We start from the raw sequence: 20,450 nt of genomic DNA on the forward strand, positions 1-20,450 counted from the left end.
TTTTGGCCGTAAAATATAAAAAATAAGGAAAGGTCATGTCAGGGCGGTGACTATGGTTCCTTAGGTCGTATTTGATGGCCCGGAAAAATTTTAGGCAATCCGGCTCCGTGGGGCCCTACCCATTGGGAATGCATGGGCTATAGCACACGAAAATATGGGAATCAGGCGGAATTCTAATTTCTTGGCCGAAAAATGCAAAAATTGAGGAACGATCATGGAGGGGCAGTGACTGTAGTTCCCTAGGTCGTATTTGATGGCCCGAAATTTTTTTAGGCGATCCGAGTCAGGGGGCCCGACCCAATCGGAAGGCGTGGGCTATTGCACACGAAAATATGGGAATCGGGTGGAATTCTAGTTTTTTGGCCGAAAATCCTAAAAAATGAGGAATGATCATAGCGGGGCGGTGACTATGGTTCCTTAGGTTGTATTTGATGGCCCGAAAATTTTTTAGGAGAGCGGGGTTCGGGGGTCCCGGGACCACTTGGAAGGCGTGGGTTATAACACACGAAAATATGGGAATCGTGCGAAATTCTACTTCTATGGCCGATAAATGGAAAAAATGAGGAACGATCGTGACGGGGCGGTGATTATGGTTCCTTAGGTCGTATTTGATGGCCCGAAAAATTATTGGGCAATCCCAGTCGGGGGGTCGGCCCACTCGGAAGGCGTGGGCGCTCACGAAAATATGGGAATCGGGCGGAAACCTAGTTTTTTGGCCGAAAAATGCAAAATATGAGAACGGTCATGGAGAGGCAGTGACTATGGTTCCTTAGGTCGTATTCAATGGACCGGAATATTTTTAGGCGATCCGAGTCCGGGGGTCCCGGGACCACTTAGAAGGCGTGGCCTATAGCACACAAAAATATGGGAATTGGGCGGAATTTTAGTTTTTTGGCCGAAAAATGCAAATAATGAGGAGCGATCACGGCGGGGCGGTGACTATGGTTTCTTAGGTCATATGTGATGGACCAAAAAACTTTTAGGTAATCCGAGTCCGGGGGGCCAGGCCCACTCGGAAGGCATGGACTATAGCACACAAAAATATGGGAATCAAGCGGAATTCTAGTTTTTTGGCCGAAAAACGCAAAAAATGTGGAACGATCATGGAGGGGCAGTGACTATGGTTCCTTAGGTCGTATTTGGTGGCCCGAAATTTTTTTAGGAGATTAGGGTTTGGGGGTCCAGGGACCACTTGGAAGGCGTGGGCTATAGCACACGAAAATATGGGAATCGGGCGGAATTCTAGTTTTTTTGGCTGTAAAATGCTAAAAGCGAGGAAGGATCATGGCGGGGAGGTGACTATGGTTCCTTAGGTCGTATGTAATGGACCGGAAAAATTTTAGGCGATCCGAGTCCGGGGGTCCCGAGACCAGTTGGAAGGCGTGGGCTATAGCACACGAAAATATGGGAATCAGGCGGAATTCTAGTTTTTTGGCCGAACAACACAGAAAAACGAGGAATGGTCATGGCAGGGTGGTGACTATGGTTCTTTAGGTCGTATTTGATGTCCCGGAAAAAAATTAGGAAATCCGAGTTCGGGGTCCCGACCCACTCGGAAGGCGTGGGCTATAGCACACGAAAATATGGGAATCGGGTAGAATTCTAGTTTTTTGGCCGAAAAATGCAAATAATGAGGAACGATTATGGCAGGGCGGTGACTATGGTTCTCTAGGTCGTATTTGATGGATCAGAAGAATTTTAGGTGATCCGAGTCCAGTGGGCCCGGCCCACTCGGAAGACGTGGGCTATAGCACACGAAAATATGGGAATCGGGCGAAATTTTAGGTTTTTGGCCATAAAATGCAAAAACTGAGGAAAGGTCATGGCGGGTAGGTGAGTATGGTTAGTTATGTCGTATTTGATGGCGCGGAAAAATTTTAGGCAATCCGGCTCCGGGAGGCCCTACCCACTGGGAAGGCGTGGGCTATAACACACGAAAATATAGGAATCAGGCGAAATTCTAGTTTTTTAGCCGAAAAATGCCAAAAATGAGGAACGATAATGGCGGGGAGGTGACTATGGTTCTTTAGGTCGTAATTTATGGCTCGGAAAATTTTAGGTCATCGGGGTTCGGGGGTCCCGAGACCACTCGGAAGGCATGGGCTATAGCACACGAAAATATTAGAATCGGGCGGAATTCTAGTTTTTTTGCCGTAAAATGCAAAAAATTAGGAATGATCATAACTGGGAGGTGACTATAGTTCCTTAGGTCTTATTTGAAGGCCCGAAATAAATTTAGGTGATCCGAGTCTGGGGGACCCGGCCCACTCTGAAGGCGTGGGCTATAGCACACGTAAATATGAGAATCGCGCGGAATTCTAGTTGTTTGGCTGAAAAACGCAAAATATGAGGAACGATCATGGCGGGGAGGTGACTATGGTACCTTAGGTCGTATTTGATGGTTCGGAAAATTTTTAGGTGATCGGGGTCCCTACCCATTGGGAAGGCGTGGGCTATTATAGCACACAAAAATATGTTAATCAGGCAGAATTCTAGTTTTTAGGCCGAAAAATGCCAAAATTGAGGAACGAACGATCATGGCGGGGAGGTGACTATGGTTCCTTATGTCTTATTTTATGGCCCGAAAAATATTTAGGTGATCCGAGTCCGGGGGGCCCGGCCCACTCGGAAGGCGTGGGCTATAGAACACAAAAATATGGGAATCGCGCGGAATTCTAGTTGTTTGGCCGAAAAACACAAAATATGAGGAACGATCATGGCGGGGTGGTTTCTATGGTTCCTTAGGTCTCATTTGATGGCTAGAAAATTTTTTAGGCGATCGGGGTCCGGGGATCCCGGGACCACTCGGAACGCATGGGCTATAACACACGAAAATATGGAAATCGGGCGGAAATCTAGTTTTTTAGATGAAAAATGCAAAAAATGAGGAACGATCATGGCGGGGTGGTGACTATGGTTCATTTGGTCGTATTTGATGGCCCGAAAAAATTTTAGGCGATCGGGGTCTGGGTGTCCCGGGACCACTTGGAAGGCGTGGGCTATAGCACACTAAAATATGGGAATCGGGCAGAATTCTATGTTTTTAATCGTAAAATGCAAGACAATGAGGAACGGTCATGTCAAGGTGGTGAATATGGTTCTTTAGGTCGTATTTGATGGCCTGAAAAAATTTTAGGCAATCCGAGTCCGGGAGGCCAAGCCCACTTGGAAGGCGTGGGCTATAGCACACGAAAATATTGGAATCAGGCGGAATTCTAGTTTTTTTGTAGTAAAATTCAAAAAATGAGGAACAATCATGGTAGGGCGGTGACTCTGGTTCCTTAGGTCATATTTGATGTGCCGGTAAAATTTTAGGCGATCGGGGTCCGCGAGTCTCGGGTCCACTTGTAAGGCATGGGCTATAGCACACGAAAATATGGGAATCGGGCGAAATTCTAATTTATTGGCCGTAAAATGCAAAAAATGAGGAAAGGACATGGCGGGGAGGTGACTATGGTTCCTTAGGTCGTATCTGATGGCCCGAAAAATTTTTAGGCGATCCGGTTCCGGGGGGCCCTACCCATTGGGAAGGCGTGAGCTATTATAGCACACTAAAATATGGGAATCGGGCGGAATTCTAGTTTTTTGGCCGAAAAACGCAATAAATGAGAACGATCATGGCGGGGCGGTAACTATGGTTCCTTAGGTAGTATATGATGGCCCGGAAAAATTTTATGCGATCGGGGTCCGGGGTTCCCGGGACCACTCGGAAGGCGTGGGCTATAGCGCACGAAAATATGGGAATCGCACGGAAATCTAGTTTTTGGCCGAAAAATGCAAAAAACTAGGAACTATCATGGCGGGGCGGTGACTTTGGTTCCTTAGGGTGTATTTGATGGTCCGGAAAAATTTTAGGCGATAGGGGTCTGGGGGTCCCGGGACCACTCGAAAGGACACGAAAATATGGGAATCGCGCAGAATTCTAGTTGTTTGGCCGAAAAATGCAAAAAATGAGGACCAATCATGGCGGGGCGGTGACTATGGTTCCTTAGGTCGTATTTGATGGCCCGGAAAAATTTTAGGCGATCGGGGTCTGGGGGTCCCAGGACCACTTGGAAGGCGTGGGCTATAGCACACAAAAATATGGTAATCGGGCGAAATTCTATTTTTTGGCCGAAAAATGCAAATCATGAGTAACGAACATGGCGAGGCGGTGACTATGGTTTCTTAGGTCCTATTTTATTGCCCAAAAAATATTTAGGAGCTCCGAGTCCGGGGGGCCCGGCCCACTCGGAAGGCGTGGGCTATATCATACGAAAATATGGGAATCGGAAGGAATTCTAGGTTTTTGGCCGAAAAACGCAAAAAATGAGGAACGATCATGGAGGGCACTGACTATGGTTCCTTAGGTCGTATTTGATGGCCCGAAAACTTTTTAGGCGATCCGGCTCCGCGGGTCCACTTGGAAGGTGTGGGCTATTATAGCACACGAAAATATGGGAATCAGGCGAAATTCAATTTTTTTGGCCGTAAAATGCAAAACATGAGGAAAGGTCATGGCGGGGCGGTGAATATGGTTCCTTAGGTCGTATTTGATGGCCCGGAAAAATGTTAGGCGATCCGGTTCCGGGGGGCCCTTCCCATTGGGAAGGCGTGAGCTATTATAGCACACGAAAATATGGGAATCGGGCGGAATTCTAGTTTTTTGGCCGAAAAATGGAAAAAATGAGGAACGATCATGGCAGGGAGGTTACTATGGTTCCTTAGGTCTTATTTGATGACCCGAAATAAATTTAGGTTATCCGAGTCCGCGGGGCACGGCCCACTCGGAAGGCGTGGGCTATGGCACACGAAAATATGGGAATCAGGCAGAATTCTAGTGTTTTGGCCGAAAAATGCAAAATTTGAGGAACGATAATGGCGGGGCAGTGACTATGGTTTCTTAGGTCATATTTGATGGCCCGGAAAATTTTTAGGCGATAGGGGTCCGAGGGTCCCGAGACCACTTTGAAGGCGTGGGCTATAGCACACGAAAATATGGGAATCGGGCGGAATTCTAATTCTTTGGCCGAAAAACGCAAAAAGTAAGGAACGTTCATGGCGGGGCGGTGACTATGGTTCCTTAGGTCATATTTAATGGTCCGGAAAAATTTTAGGCGATTGGGGTCCGGGGGCGCTACCCATTGGGAAGACGTGGGCTATTATAGCACACGAAAATATGGTAATTGGGTGGAATTATAGTTTTTTGGCCGAAAAACGAATAATATGAGGAACGATCAGGGCGGGGCGGTGACTATGGTTTCTTAAGTCATATTTGATGGCCCGGAAAAATTTTAGGCGATCGGGGTCCGGGGGTCTCGGGACCACTTTGAAGGCGTGGGCAATAGCACCCAAAAATATGGGAATCGGGCGGAATTCTAATTTTTTTGCCGAAAAATGCAAAAAGTGAGGAACGATCATAGAGGAGCGGTGATTATGGTTCCTTAGGTCGAATTTAATGGCCCGGAAAAATTTTAGACGTTTCGAGTTCGGGGGGCACGACCCACTCGAAAGGTGTGTGCTATAGCACACGGAAATATGGGAATCGGGCGGAATTCTAGTTTTTTTGCTGAAAAACGCAAACAACTAGGAACGTTCATGGCGGGGCGGTGACTATGGTGGCAAACAAATATGACCTAAGAAACTATAGTCACCGCCCCGCCGTGATCATTCCTCATATTTTGCGTTTTTCGGCCAAAAAACTAGAATCCCGCCCGATTACCATATTTTCATGTGCTATAATATCCCACGCCTTCCCAATGGGTAGGGCCCCCCGGACCCCGATCGCCTAAAATTTTTTCGGACCATCAAATACGACCTAAGGAACCATAGTCACCGCCCTGCCCTGATCGTTCCTCATATTTTGCATTTTTCAGCCAAAAAACTAGAATTCCGCCCGATTACCATATTTTCGTGTTCTATAATATCCCACGCCTTCTCAATGGGTATGGCTTCCCGGATCCCGATCGCCTAAAATTTTTCCGGACCATCAAATACGACCTAAAGAACCATAGTCACCGCCCCGCCATGAACGTTCCTAGTTGTTTGCATTTTTCAGTGAAAAAACTTGAATTTCGTTCGATTCCCATATTTTCGGGTGCTATAGCCCACACCTTCCGAGTGGGTCGGGACCCCCGGACTCGGAACGTCTAAAATTTTTCCGGGCCATTAAATACGATTTAAGGAACCATAATCACTGCTCCTCCATGATCGTTCCTCACTTTCTGCATTTTTCGGCCAAAGAATTAGAATTCCGCCCGATTCCCATATTTTCGTGTGCTATAGCCCACGCCTTCAAAGTGGTCCCGGGACCCCCGATCGCCTAAAATTTTTCCGGGCCATCAAATATGACCTAAGAAACCATAGTCACTGCCCCGCAATTATCGTTCCTCATATTTTGCATTTTTCGACCAAAACACTAGAATTCCGCCTTATTCCCATATTTTCGTGTGCTATAGCCCACGCCTTCCGAGTGGGCCGGGCCCCGCGGACTCGGATCACCTAAATTTATTTCGGGTCATCAAATAAGACCTAAAGAACCATAGTCACCTCCCTGCCATGATCGTTCCTCATTATTTCCATTTTTTGGCCAAAAACCTTGATTTCCGCCCGATTCCCATATTTTCGTGTGCTATAATAACTCACACCTTCCCAATGGGTAGGGCCCCCCGGAACCGGATCGCCTAAAATTTTTTCGGCCATCAAATACGACCTAAGGAACCATAGTCACTGCCCCGCCATGATCGTTCCTCATGTTTTGCGTTTCTCGGCCAAAAACCTAGAATTCCTCCCGATTCCCATATTTTCGTATGATATAGCCCACGCCTTCCGAGTGGGCCGGGCCCCTCGAACTTGGATCACCTAAAAAATTTTCGGGACATCAAATAAGACCTAAGGAACCATAGTCACCTTCCTGCCATGATCGTTTCTCATGTTTTGCATTTTTCGGCCAAAACATTAGAATTCCACCCGATTCCCATATTTTCGTGTGCTATACCCATGCCTTTCAAGTGGTCCCGGGTACCCCGGACCCCGATCGCCTAAAAATTTTCCAGGCCATCAAATACAACCTAAGGAACCATAGTCACTGCCCTGCCATGATCGTTCCTCATCTTTTGCATTTTTCAGTGAAAAAACTAGAATTCCGCCCGATTCCCATATTTTCGTGTGCTATAGCCCACACCTTCCGAGTGGGCCGGGCCCCCCGAACTCGGAACGTCTAAAAATTTTCCGGGCCATTAAATAAGACCTAAGGAACCATAATCACCGCTCCGTCATGATCATTCCTCATTTTTGCATTTTTCGGCAAAACAATTAGAATTCCGCCCGATTTCCATATTTTTGTGTGCTATTGCCCACGCCTTCAAAGTGATCCCGAGACCCTCGGACCCCGATCGCCAAAATTTTTTCCGGGCCATCAAATATGACTTAAGAAACCATAGTCACCGCCCCAACCTGATCGTTTCTTATATTTTTCGTTTTTCGGCCAAAAAACTATAATTCCGCCCGATTACCATATTTTCGTGTGCTATAATAGCCCAGGTCTTCCCAATGGGTAGCGCCCCCTGGACTCGAAGGAACCATAGTCACCGCCCCGCCATGAACATTCCTAGTTGTTTGCATTTTTCAGCGAAAAAACTAGAATTCCGCCCGATTCCCATATTCGTGTGCTATAGTCCACAACTTTCGAGTGGGCCGGGCACCCCAGACTCGGAACGTCTAAAATTTTTCCGGGCCCTTAAATACGACCTAAGGAACCATAATCACCACTCCTCCATGATCGTTCCTCACTTTTTGCGTTTTTCGGCCAAAGAATTAGAATTCCACCTGATTCCCATATTTTCATGTGCTATAGCCCACGCCTTCAAAGTGGTCTCGGGACCCCCGATCGCCTAAAATTTTTCCGGGCCATCAAATATGACCTACGAAACCATAGTCACTGCTCCGCCATTATCGTTCCTCATATTTTGCATTTTTCGACCAAAATACTAGAATTCCGCCTGATTCCCATATTTTCGTGTGCTATAGCCCACGCCTTCCGAGTGGGCCGGGCCCCGCGGACTCGGATCACCTAAATTTATTTCGGGTCATCAAATAAGACCTAAGGAACCATAGTCACCTCCCTGCCATCATCGTTCTTCATTATTTCCATTTTTCGGCCAAAAAACTTGAATTCCGCCCGATTCCCATATTTTCGTGTGCTATAATAACTCACACCTTCCCAATGGGTAGGGCCCCCCCGGAACCGGATAGCCTAAAATTTTTCCGGCCATCAAATACCACCTAAGGAACCATAGTCACTGCCCCGCCATGATCGTTCCTCATGTTTTGCGTTTTTCGGCCAAAAACCTAGAATTCCTCCTGATTCCCATATTTTCGTATGATATAGCCCACGCCTTCCGAGTGGGCCGGGCCCCCCGGACTCGGATCACCTAAAAATTATCCGGGACATAAAAAAAGACCTAAGGAACCATAGTCACCTTCCTGCCATGATCGTTTCTCATGTTTTGCATTTTTCGGCCAAAACATTAGAATTGCACCCGATTCCCATATTTTCGTGTGCTATATCCATGCCTTTCAAGTGGTCCCGGGTACCCCGGACCCCGATCGCCTAAAAATTTTCCGGGCCATCAAATATAACCTAAGGAACCATAGTCACTGCCTCGCCATGATCGTTCCTCATTTATTGCATTTTTCGGCCAAAAGACTAGAATTCAGTCCGATTACCATATTTTTGTGTGCTATTGCCCATGCCTTCCGAGTGGGCCGGGCCCCCCGGACTCGGAGCTCCTAAAATTTTTTTGGGCAATAAAATAGGACCTAAGGAACCATAGTCACCGCCTCGCCATGTTCGTTCCTCATGATTTGCATTTTTCGGCCAAAAAACTAGAATTCCGCCCGATTACCATACTTTTGTGTGCTATAGCCCACGCCTTCCAAGTGGTCCTGGGACCCCCGGACCCTGATCGCCTAAAATTTTTCCGGGCAATCAAATACGACCTAAGGAACCATAGTAACCGCCCCGCCATGATCGTTCCTTATTTTTTGCATTTTTCGGCCAAACAACTAGAATTCCGCGCGATTCCCATATTTTCGTGTCCTTCCGATTGGTCCCGGGACCCTTAGACCCATATCGCCTAAAAATTTTCCGGACCATCAAATACCCCCTAAGGTACCATAGTCACCGCCCCGCCATGATAGTACCTAGGCTTTTGCATTTTTTGGCCAAAAACTAGATTTCCGCGCGATTCCCATATTTTCGTGTGTTATAGCCCACGCCTTCCGAGTGGTCCCGGGAACCCCGGACCCCGATCGCATAAAATTTTTCCGGGCCATCAAATATGACCTAAGGAACCATAGTCACCGCCCCGCCATGATCGTTCCTCATTTATTGCATTTTTCGGCCTAAAAATTAGAATTCCGCCTGATTACCATATATTTTTGTGCTATAGCCCACGCCTTCCGAGTGGGCCGGGACCCCGGGCTCGGATCGCCTAAAAAAATTTTGGTCAATAAAATAGGACCTAAGTAACCATATTCACCAACTCGCCATGATCGTTCCTCATTTTTTGGATTTTTCGGCCAAAAAAGTAGATTTTCGTCTGATTCCCATATTTTTGTGTGCTACCACGCCTTCCAAGTGGTCCCGCGAACCCCGGACCTTGATTGCCTAAAACTTTTTCGGGCCATCAAATACGACCTGAGGAACCATAGTAACCGCCCTGCCATGATCGTTCCTCATATTTTGCGTTTTTCGGCCAAAAAATAGAATTCCGCGCGATTCCCATATTTTCGTGTGCTATAGCCCACGCCTTCTGAGTGGGCCGGGACTCGGATCACCTAAAATTTTTTCGACCCATCAAATAAGTTCTAAGGAACCATAGTCACCTCCGCACCATGATCGTTCATTTCTCAATTTTTGCATTTTTCGTCCAAAAAACTAGAATTCCGCCCGATTACGATATTTTCGTGTGCTATAACAACCCACGCCTTCCCAATGGGTAGGGACCCCTGGACCCCGATCGCCTAAATTTTTCCGGACCATCAAATACGACCTAAGGAACCATAGTCACCTCCCCGCCATGATTGTTCCTCATATTTTGCGTTTTTCGGTTAAACAACTAGAATTCCGCGCGATTCCCATATTTTCGTGTGCTATAGCCCACGCCTTCCGAGTGGTCCGGGCCCCCCGGACTCGGATCACCAAAATTTATTTCGGGCCATCACATAAGACCTAAGGAACCATAGTCACTGCCTCGCCATTATCGTTCCTCATATTTTGCATTTTTCGGCCAAAACACTAGAATTCCGCCTGATTCCCATATTTTCGTGTGCCATAGCCCACGCCTTCCGAGTGGGCCGGGTCCCGCAGACTCGGATCGCCTAAATTTATTTCGGGTCATCAAATAAGACCTAAGGAACCATAGTAACCTCTCTGCCATGATCGTTCCTCATTTTTGCCATTTTTCGGCCAAAAAACTAGAATTCCGCCCGATTCCCATATTTTCGTATGCTATAATAGCTCACGCCTTCCGAATGGGTAGGGCCCCCCGGAACCGGATCGCCTAAAAATTATCCGGGCCATCAAATATGACCTAAGGAACCATATTCACCGCCCCGCCATGACCTTTCCTCATTTTTGCATTTTACGGCCAAAACAATTGAATTTCGCCTGATTCCCATATTTTCGTGTGCTATAATAGCCCACGCCTTCCAAGTGGACCCGCGGAGCCGGATCGCCTAAAAAATTTTCAGGCCATCAAATATGACCTAAGGAACCATAGTCACTGCCCCGCCATGATCATTCCTCATGTTTTGCGATTTTTGGCCAAAAACCTAGAATTTCTCCCGATTCACATATTTTCGTATGATATAGCCCACGCCTTCCGAGTGGGCCGGGCCCCCGAGACTCGGATCACCTAAAAAAATTTTGGGATATCAAATAAGACCTAAGGAACCATAGTCACCTTCCCGCCATGATCGTTTCTCATGTTTTGCATTTTTCGGCCAATAAATTAGAATTCCGCCCGATTCCCATATGTTCGTGTGCTATACCCATGCCTTCCAAGTGGTCCCGGGTACCCCCGGACTCCGATCTCCTAAAAATTTTCTGGGCCATCAAATACAACCTAAGGAACCATAGTCACTGCCCCGCTATGATCGTTACTCATGTTTTGCGTTTTTCGGCCAAAAGACTAGAATTCCGCCCGATTACCATATTTTTGTGTGCTATTGCCCACGCCTTCCGAGTGGGCCGGGCCCCCCGGACTCGGAGCTCCTAAAATTTTTTTGGGCAATAAAATAGGACCTAAGGAACCATAGTCACCGCCTCTACATGTTCGTTCCTCATGATTTGCATTTTTCGGCCAAAAAACTAGAATTCCGCCCGATTACCACATTTTTGTGTGCTATAGCCCACGCCTTCCAAGTGGTCCTGGGACCCCCGGACCCCGATCGCCTAAAATTTTTCTGGGCCATCAAATATGACCTAAGGAACCATAGTAACCGCCCCGCCATGATCGTTCCTCATGTTTTGCGTTTTTCGGCCAAACAACTAGAATTCCATGCGATTCCCATATTTTCGTGTCCTTCCGAGTGGTCCCGGGACCCCCAGACCCGTATCGCCTAAAAATTTTCCGGACCATCAAATACGCCCTAAGGAACCATAGTCACCGCCCCGCCATGATAGTTCCTAGTTTATTGCATTTTTCGGCCAAAAACTAGATTTCCGCGCGATTCCCATATTTTCGTGTGCTATAGCCCACGCCTTCCGAGTGGTGCCGGGAACCCCGGACCCCGATCGCTTAAAATTTTTCTGGGCCATCAAATACGACCTAAGGAACCATATTCACCGCCCCGCCATGATCGTTCCTCATTTATTGCATTTTTCGGCCAAAAAAATAGAATTCCGCCCGATTACCATATTTTTGTGTGCTATTGCCCACGCCTTCCGAGTGGTCCGGGCCCCCGGGCTCGGATCGCCTAAAATTTTTTCGGTCAATCAAATAGGACCTAAGTAACCATATTCACTGCCTCGCCATGATCGTTCCTCATTTTCTGCATTTTTCGGCCAAAAAACTAGATTTCCATCCGATTCCCATATTTTTGTGTGCTACCACGCCTTCCAAGTGGTCCCGCGACCCCCGGACCCTGATTACCTAAAATTTTTCCGGGCCATAAAATAGGACCTAAGAAACCATAGTAACCGCCCTGCCATGATCGTTCCTCATATTATGTGTTTTTCGGCCAAACAACTAGAATTCCACGCGATTCCCATATTTTCGTGTGCTATAGCCCACGCCTTTCAAGTGGGCCGGGCCCCCCGGACTCGGATCACCTAAAGTTTTTTCGGCCCATCAAATAAGACCTAAGGAACCATAGTCACCTCCGCTCCATGATCGTTCATTCCCCAATTTTTGCATTTTTCGTCCAAAAAACTAGAATTCTGCCCGATTACCATATTTTCGTGTACTATAATAGCCCGCGCCTTCCCAATGGGTAGGGACCCTGGACCCCGATCGCCTAAATATTTCCGGACCATCAAATACGACATAAGGAACCATAGTCACCTCCCCGCCATGATCGTTCCTCATATTTTGGGTTTTTCGGCCAAACAACTAGAATTCCGCGCGATTCCCATATTTTCGAGTGCTAGCCCACGCCTTCCGAGTGGGTCGGGCCCCCCGAACTCGGATCACCTAAATTTATTTCGGGCCATCAAATAAGACCTAAGGAACCATAGTCACCTCCCAGCCATGATCATTCCTCGTTTTTTGCATTTCAATTTTTGCATTTTTCGGCCTACAAACTAGAATTCCGCCCGATTAACATATTTTCGTGTGCTATAATAGCCCACGCCTTCCCAATGGGTAGGGACCCCGATCACCTAAAATTTTTCCGAACCATCAAATACGACCTAAGGTACCATAGTCACCTCCCCGCCATGATCGTTCCTCATATTTTGCGTTTTTCAGCCAAACAACTAGAATTCCGCGCGATTCTCATATTTACGTGTGCTATAGCCCACGCCTTCAGAGTGGGCCGGGTACCCCGGACACGGATCACCTAAATTTATTTCGGGCCTTCAAATAAGACCTAAGGAACCATAGTCACCTCCCAGCCATGATCATTCCTCATTTTTTGCATTTTACGGCCAAAAAACTAGAATTCCGCCCGATTCTAATATTTTCGTGTGCTATAGCCCATGCCTTCCGAGTGGGCCCGGGACCCCCGGACTCGGATCACCTAAATATTTTTCGGGCCATCAAATAAGACATAAGGAACCATAGTCACCTCCCCGCCATGATCGTTCGTTCTTCAATTTTGGCATTTTTCGGCCTAAAAACTAGAATTCCGCCCGATTAACATATTTTCGTGTGCTATAATAGCCCACGCCTTCTCAATGGGTAGGGACCTTGATCACCTAAAATTTTTCCGAACCATCAAATACGACCTAAGGTACCATAGTCACCTCCCCGCCATGATCATTCCTCATATTTTGCATTTTTCAGCCAAACAACTAGAATTCCGCGCGATTCCCATATTTACGTGTGCTATAGCCCACGCCTTCAGAATGGGCAGGGTACCCCGGACACGGATCACCTAAATTTATTTCGGGCCTTCAAATAAGACCTAAGGAACCATAGTCACCTCCCAGCCATGATCATTCCTCATTTTTTGCATTTTACGGCCAAAAAACTAGAATTCCGCCCGATTCTAATATTTTCGTGTGCTATAGCCCATGCCTTCCGAGTGGGCCCGGGACCCCCGGACTCGGATCACCTAAATATTTTTCGGGCCATCAAATAAGACATAAGGAACCATAGTCACCTCCCCGCCATGATCGTTCCTAGTTGTTTGTGTTTTCAGCGAAAAAACTAGAATTCCGCCCGATTCCCATATTTTCGTGTGCTATAGCCCACACCTTCCGAGTGGGCCGGGCTCCCTGGACTAGGAACGTCTAAAAATTTTTCGGGCCATTAAATACGACCAAAGGAACCATATTCACCGCTCCGCCATGATCGTTCCTCACTTTTTGAGTTTTTAGGCCAAAAAATTAGAATTCCGCCCGATTCCCATATTTTCGTGTGCTATAGCTCACGCCTTCAAAGTGGTCCCGGGACCCCCGGATCCCGATCGCCTAAAATTTGTCCAGGTCATCAAATACAACCTAAGGAACCATAGTCACCGCCCCGCCATGAACATTTCTAGTTGTTTGCATTTTTCAGCGAAAAAACTAGAAATCCGCCCGATTCCCATATTTTCGTGTGCTACACCTTCCGAGTGGGCCGGGACCCCCGGACTTGGAACGTCTAAAATTTTTCCGAACCATTAAATACGACCTAAGGAACCATAATCACCGCTCCTCCATGATCGTTCCTCACTTTTTGCATTTTTCGGCCAAAGAATTAGAATTCCGCCCGATTCCCATATTTTCATGTGCTATCCCATGCCTTCAAAGTGGTCTCGGGACCCCCGAACCCCGATCGCCTAAAATTTTTCCGGACCATCAAATATGACCTAAGAAATCATAGTCACTGCCCTGCCCTTATCGTTCCTCATATTTTGCATTTTTCAGCCAAAACACTAGAATTCTGCCTGATTCTCGTATTTTCGTGTGCTATAGCCCACGCCTTCCGAGTGGGCCGGGCCCCTCGGACTCGGATCACCTAAATTTATTTCGGGCCATCAAATAAGACCTAAGGAACCATAGGCACCTCAACGCCATGATCGTTCCTCATTTTTTGTATTTTTCGGCCAAAAAACTAGAATTCCGCCCGATTCCCATATTTTCGTGTGTATAGCCCACGCCTTCCAAGTGGTCCCGGGACCCCCGGAACCGGATCGCCTAAAATTTTTCCGTGCCATCAAATACGACCTAAGGAACCATAGTCACTGCCCCGCCATGACCTTTCCTCATTTTTTGCATTTTACGGCCAAAAAACTAGAATTTTGCCCGATTCCCATATTTTCGAGTGCTATAGCCCACGCATTCCAAGTGGACCCGGGGCTCCCGGACCCAGATCGCCTAAAATTTTACCGGCCCATCAAATACGACCTAAGGAACCAGAGTCACCGCCCCACCATGATCATTCCTCATTTTTTTAATTTTACTACAAAAAAACTAGAATTCCGCATGATTCCAATATTTTCGTGTGCTATAGCCCACGCCTTCCAAGTGGGCTTGGCCCCCCGGACTCGGATTGCCTAAATTTTTTCCAGGGCATCAAATACGACCTAAAGTACCATAATCACCACCTTGACATGACTGTTACTCATTGTTTTGCATTTTACGGATAAACACATAGAATTCCGCCCGATTCCCATATTTTTGTGTGCTATAGCCCACGCCTTCCATGTGGTCCCGGGACCCCCAGACCCTGATCGCCTAAAAAAATTTCGGGCCATCAAATACGACCTAAGGAACCATAGTCACCGCCCCGCCATGATCGGTCCTCATTTCTTGCATTTTACGGCCAAAAAACTAGAATTCCGCCAGATTCTCATATTTTCGTGTGTTATAGCCCACGCCTTCCAAGTGGTCCCGAGACCCCGGAACCCCGATCTCCTAGAACTTTTTTGGGCCATCCAATACGACCTAAGCAACCATAGTCACCACCCCGCCATGATCGTTCCTCATTTTTAGCGTTTTTAGGCTAAAAAACTAGAATTTCACCTGATTTTTATATTTTCGTTTGCTGTAGCCCACGCCTTCCCAGTGGGTAGCGGCCCCCGGAACCGAATCGCCTAAAATTTTTCCGGGCCATTAAATTCGACCTAAGAAACCATAGTCATTTCCCCACCATGACCTTTCCTCATTTTTTGCATTTTACGGCCAAAAAACTAGAATTCCGCCTGATTCCCATATTTTCATGTGCTATAGCCCATGCCTTCCGAGTGGGTCAGGCCCCCCGAACTCGGATAGCCTAAAAATTTTCTGGGGCATCAAATACGACCTTGAGAACCATAATCACAGCCCTGCCATGACCGTTCCTCATGTTTTGCATTTTACGGCAAAAAAATAAGAATTTCGCCCGATTACCATATTTTCGTGTGTTATAGCCCACAACTTACGAGTGGGCCGGGCCCCCGGACTCGGAACGCCTAAAAATTTTTTGGGCCATCAAATACGACCTAAGGATCCATAGTCACCGCCCCGCAATAATCGTTCCTCATTTTTTGCATTTTTCGGCTAAAAAACTAGAATTCCGCCCGATTTTCATATTTTCGTGTGCTATAGCCCATGCCTTCCGAGTAGTCCCGGGATCCCCTAACCCCAATCGCCTAAAAAAATTTCGGCCCACCAAATATGACCTAAGGAACCATCATTTTTTGCATTATTCTGCCAAAAAACTAGAATTCCGCGCGATTCTCATATATTCGTGTGCTATAGCCCACGCCTTCCGAGTGGTCCTAGGTGCCCCGGACCCCGATTGCCTAAAAATTTTCCAGGACATCAAATACGACCTAAGGAACCATAGTCACCACCTCGCCATGATCGTTCTTCATGTTTTGCGTTTTTGGCCAAAAAACTAGAATTCCGCCCGATTCGCATATTTTCGTGTGCAATAGCCCACGCCTTCCGAGTGAGCCGGGCCCCCTTGACTCGGATCACCTAAAAACATTTCGGGCCATCAAATAAGACCTAAGGAACCATAGTCACCTCCCCATCATGATTGTTTCTCATTCCCAAGAACCCCGGACCCCAATCACCTAAAATATTTCCGGGCCATGAAATACGACTTAAGGAACCATAGTCACCACCCCGCCATGATCGTTCCTCATTTTTTGCGTTTTTCGGCCAAAAAACTAGAATTCCGCCCGATTACCATATTTTCGTGTGCTATAATAGCCCACACCTTCCCAATGGGTAGGACCCCCTGGAGTCGGATCGCCTAAAAATTTTTAGGGCCATCAAATACGACCTAACGAACCATAGTCACCTCCCTTCCATGACCTTTCCTCATTTTTGCATTTTACGGCCAAAAACCTTGAATTCTGCCCGATTCTCATATTTTCGTGTGCTATAGCCCACGCCTTCCAAGTGAACTCGGGAACCCCGGACCCCGATCGCCTAAAATTTTTTCGGACTATCAAATACGACTTAAGGAACCATAGTCACCACCCCGTCATGATCGTTCCTCATTGTTTGCGTTATTCGGCCAGAAAACTAGAATTCCGCCCGATTAACATATTTTCATGTGCTATAAAAGCCCACGCCTTCCCAATGGGTAGGGCCCTCGGGAGCCGGATCACCTAAAATTTTTTCGGCCCATCAAATACCATCTAAGGAACCATAGTCACCGCCCTACCATGATCGTTCCACAGTTTTTGCATGTTACGGCACAAAACCTAGAATTTCGCCGATTCCCATATTTTCATGTGCTATAGCCCACGCATTCCGAGGGGGCCGGGCCCCCCGGACTCGGATCACCTAAAATTTTTCGGCCCATCAAATAAGACCTAAGGAACCATAGTCATCGCCCCACCAAGAACTTTCCACATTGTTTGCGTAATACGGCCAAAAAACTAGAATTTCGCCCGATTCCCATATTTTCGTGCGCTATAGCCCACGCCTTTCAAGTGGTCCAGGGACCCCCGGACCCCTATCGTCTAAAAAGTTTCTGGGGAATCCAATACGACATAACGAACCAAAGTCACCGCCCAACCATGATCGTTCCTCATTTTTGCGTTTTTCGGCAAAAAAAATAGAATTCCGCCCGATTCTCAAATTTTCGTGTGCTATAGCCCACGCCTTCCTACTGGCTAGGGCCCCCAAGAACCGGATCGCCTAAAATTTTTCCGGGCCATCAAATACAACATAGAGAACCATAGTCACTGTCCTGCCATGTCTGTTCCTCGTTTTTTCCGTTTTACGGCCAAAAAGTAGAATTTTGCCTGATTCCCATGTTTTCGTGTGCTATAGCCCACGCCTTCCAAGTGGTGCCAGAACCCCCGGACCCCGATCGCCTAAAATTTGTCCGAGCCATCAAATACGACCTAAGGAACCATAGTCACCGCCCCGCCATGATCGTTCCTCATTTTTTGCATTTTACGACCAAAATCCTAGAATTCCGCCCGATTCACATATTTTCGTGTGCTATAGCCCACACCTTCCTAGTCGGTAGGGCCCCCGGGAACCGGATCGCCTAAAATTTTCCGGGCCATCAAATAAACCTAGAGAACCATAGTCACCGCCCTGCCATGTCCGTTCCTCGTTTTTTGAATTTTACGGCCAAAAAACTAGAATTTCGCCTGATTCCCATGTTTTCGTGTGCTATAGCCCACGCCTTCCAAGGGGTCCCGGGACCCCCGGACCCCGATCGCCTAAAATTTGTCCAGGCCATCAAATACGACCTAAGGAACCATAGTCACCGCCCCGCCATGATCGTCCCTCATTTTTGCGTTTTTCGGCCAAAAAAATAGAATTCCGCCCGATTCCCATATTTTCCTATGGTATAGCCCACGCCTTCCTAGTCGGTAGGGCCTCCTGGAACCGGATCGCCTAAAATCTTTTTTGGAGCATCAAATACAACCTAGAGAACCATAGTCACTGCCCTGCCATGTCCGCTCCTCGTTTTCTCCACTTTACGGCAAAAAAACTAGAATTTTGCTTGATTCCCCTATTTTCGTGTGCTATAGCCCACTCCTTCAAAGTGGTGCCGGAAATCCCGGACCCCAATCGCCTAAAATTTGTACAGGCCATCCAATACGACATAACGAACCATAGTCACCGCCCAACCATGATCGTTCCTCATTTTTGCGTTTTTCGGCAAAAAAAATAGAATTCCGCTCGATTCCCATATTTTCGTGTGCTATAGCCCACGCCTTCCTACTGGGTAGGGCCCCCCGAAACCGGATCACGTAAAATTTTTCTGGGCCATCAAATACAACATAGAGAACCATAGTCACTGTCCTGCCATGTCTGTTCCTCGTTTTTTGAGTTTAACGGCCAAAAAGTAGAATTTTGCCTGATTCCCATGTTTTCGTGTGCTATAGCCCACGCCTTCTAAGTGGTGCCGGAACCCCCAGACCCCGATCGCCTAAAATTTGTCCGGGCCATCAAATACGACCTAAGGAACCATAGTCACCGCCCCGCCATGATCGTTCCTCATTTTTTGCATTTTACGGCCAAAATCCTAGAATTTCGCCTGATTCCCATGTTTTCGTGTGCTATAGCCCACGCCTTCCAAGTGGTGCCGGAACCCCCGGACCCCGATCGCCTAAAATTTTCTGGGCCATCAAATACAACTTAGCGAACCATAGTCACAGCCCTGCCATGTCCGCTCCTCATTTTTTGAATTTTATGGCCAAAAAACTAGAATTTCGCCTGATTCCCATGTTTTCGTGTGCTATAGCCCACGCCTTCCAAGTGGTTCCGGGACCCCCGGACCCCGATCGCCTAAAATTTGTCCAGGCCATCAAATACGACCTAAGGAACCATAGTCACCACCCCGCCATGATCGTTCCTCATTTTTGCATTTTTTGGCCAAAAAAATAGAATTCCGCCCGATTCCCATATTTTCATGTGCTATAGCCCACGCCTTCCTAGTCGGTAGGGCCCCCTGGAACCGGATCGCCTAAAAATTTTTTCGGAGCATCAAATACAACCTAGAGAACCATAGTCACTGCCCTGCCATGTCCGCTTCTCATTTTCTCCAATTTACGGCAAAAAAACTAGAATTTTGCCCGATTCCCCTATTTTCGTGTGCCATAGCCCACGCCTTCCAAGTGTTGCCGGAAATCCCGGAACCCGATCGCCTAAAACTTGTACAGGCCATCCAATACGACATAACGAACCATAGTCACCGCCCAACCATGATCGTTCCTCATTTTTGCGTTTTTCGGCAAAAAAAAATAGAATTCCGCCCGATTCCCATATTTTCGTGCGCTATAGCGCACGCCTTCCTATTGGGTAGGGCCCCCCGAAACCGGATCGCGTAAAATTTTTTCGGGCCATCAAATACAACACAGAGAACCATAGTCACTGTCATGCCATGTCTGTTCCTCGTTTTTTGAGTTTTACGGCCAAAAAGTAGAATTTTGCCTAATTCCCATGTTTTCGAGTGCTATAGCCCACGCCTTCCAAGTGGTGCCGGAACCCCCGGACCCCGATCGCCTAAAATTTGTCCGGGCCATCAAATACGACCTAAGGAACCATAGTCACCGCCCCGCCATGATCGTTCCTCATTTTTTGCATTTTACGGCCAAAATCCTAGAATTCAGCCCGATTCACATATTTTCGTGTGCTATAGCCCACGCCTTCCTAGTCGGTAGGGCCCCCCGGAACCGGATCGCCTAAAATTTTTCGAGCCATCAAATACAACCTAGAGAACCATATTCACCGCCCTGCCATGTCCGTTCCTCGTTTTTTGAATTTTACGGCCAAAAAACTAGAATTTCGCCTGATTCCCATATTTTCGTGTGCTATAGCCCACGCCTTCCAAGTGGTCCCGGGACCCCCGGACCCC

Source organism: Nicotiana tabacum, chromosome 17, assembly GCF_000715075.1.
Source record: "Nicotiana tabacum cultivar K326 chromosome 17, ASM71507v2, whole genome shotgun sequence".
Classification (NCBI taxonomy): Eukaryota; Viridiplantae; Streptophyta; class Magnoliopsida; order Solanales; family Solanaceae; genus Nicotiana; species Nicotiana tabacum.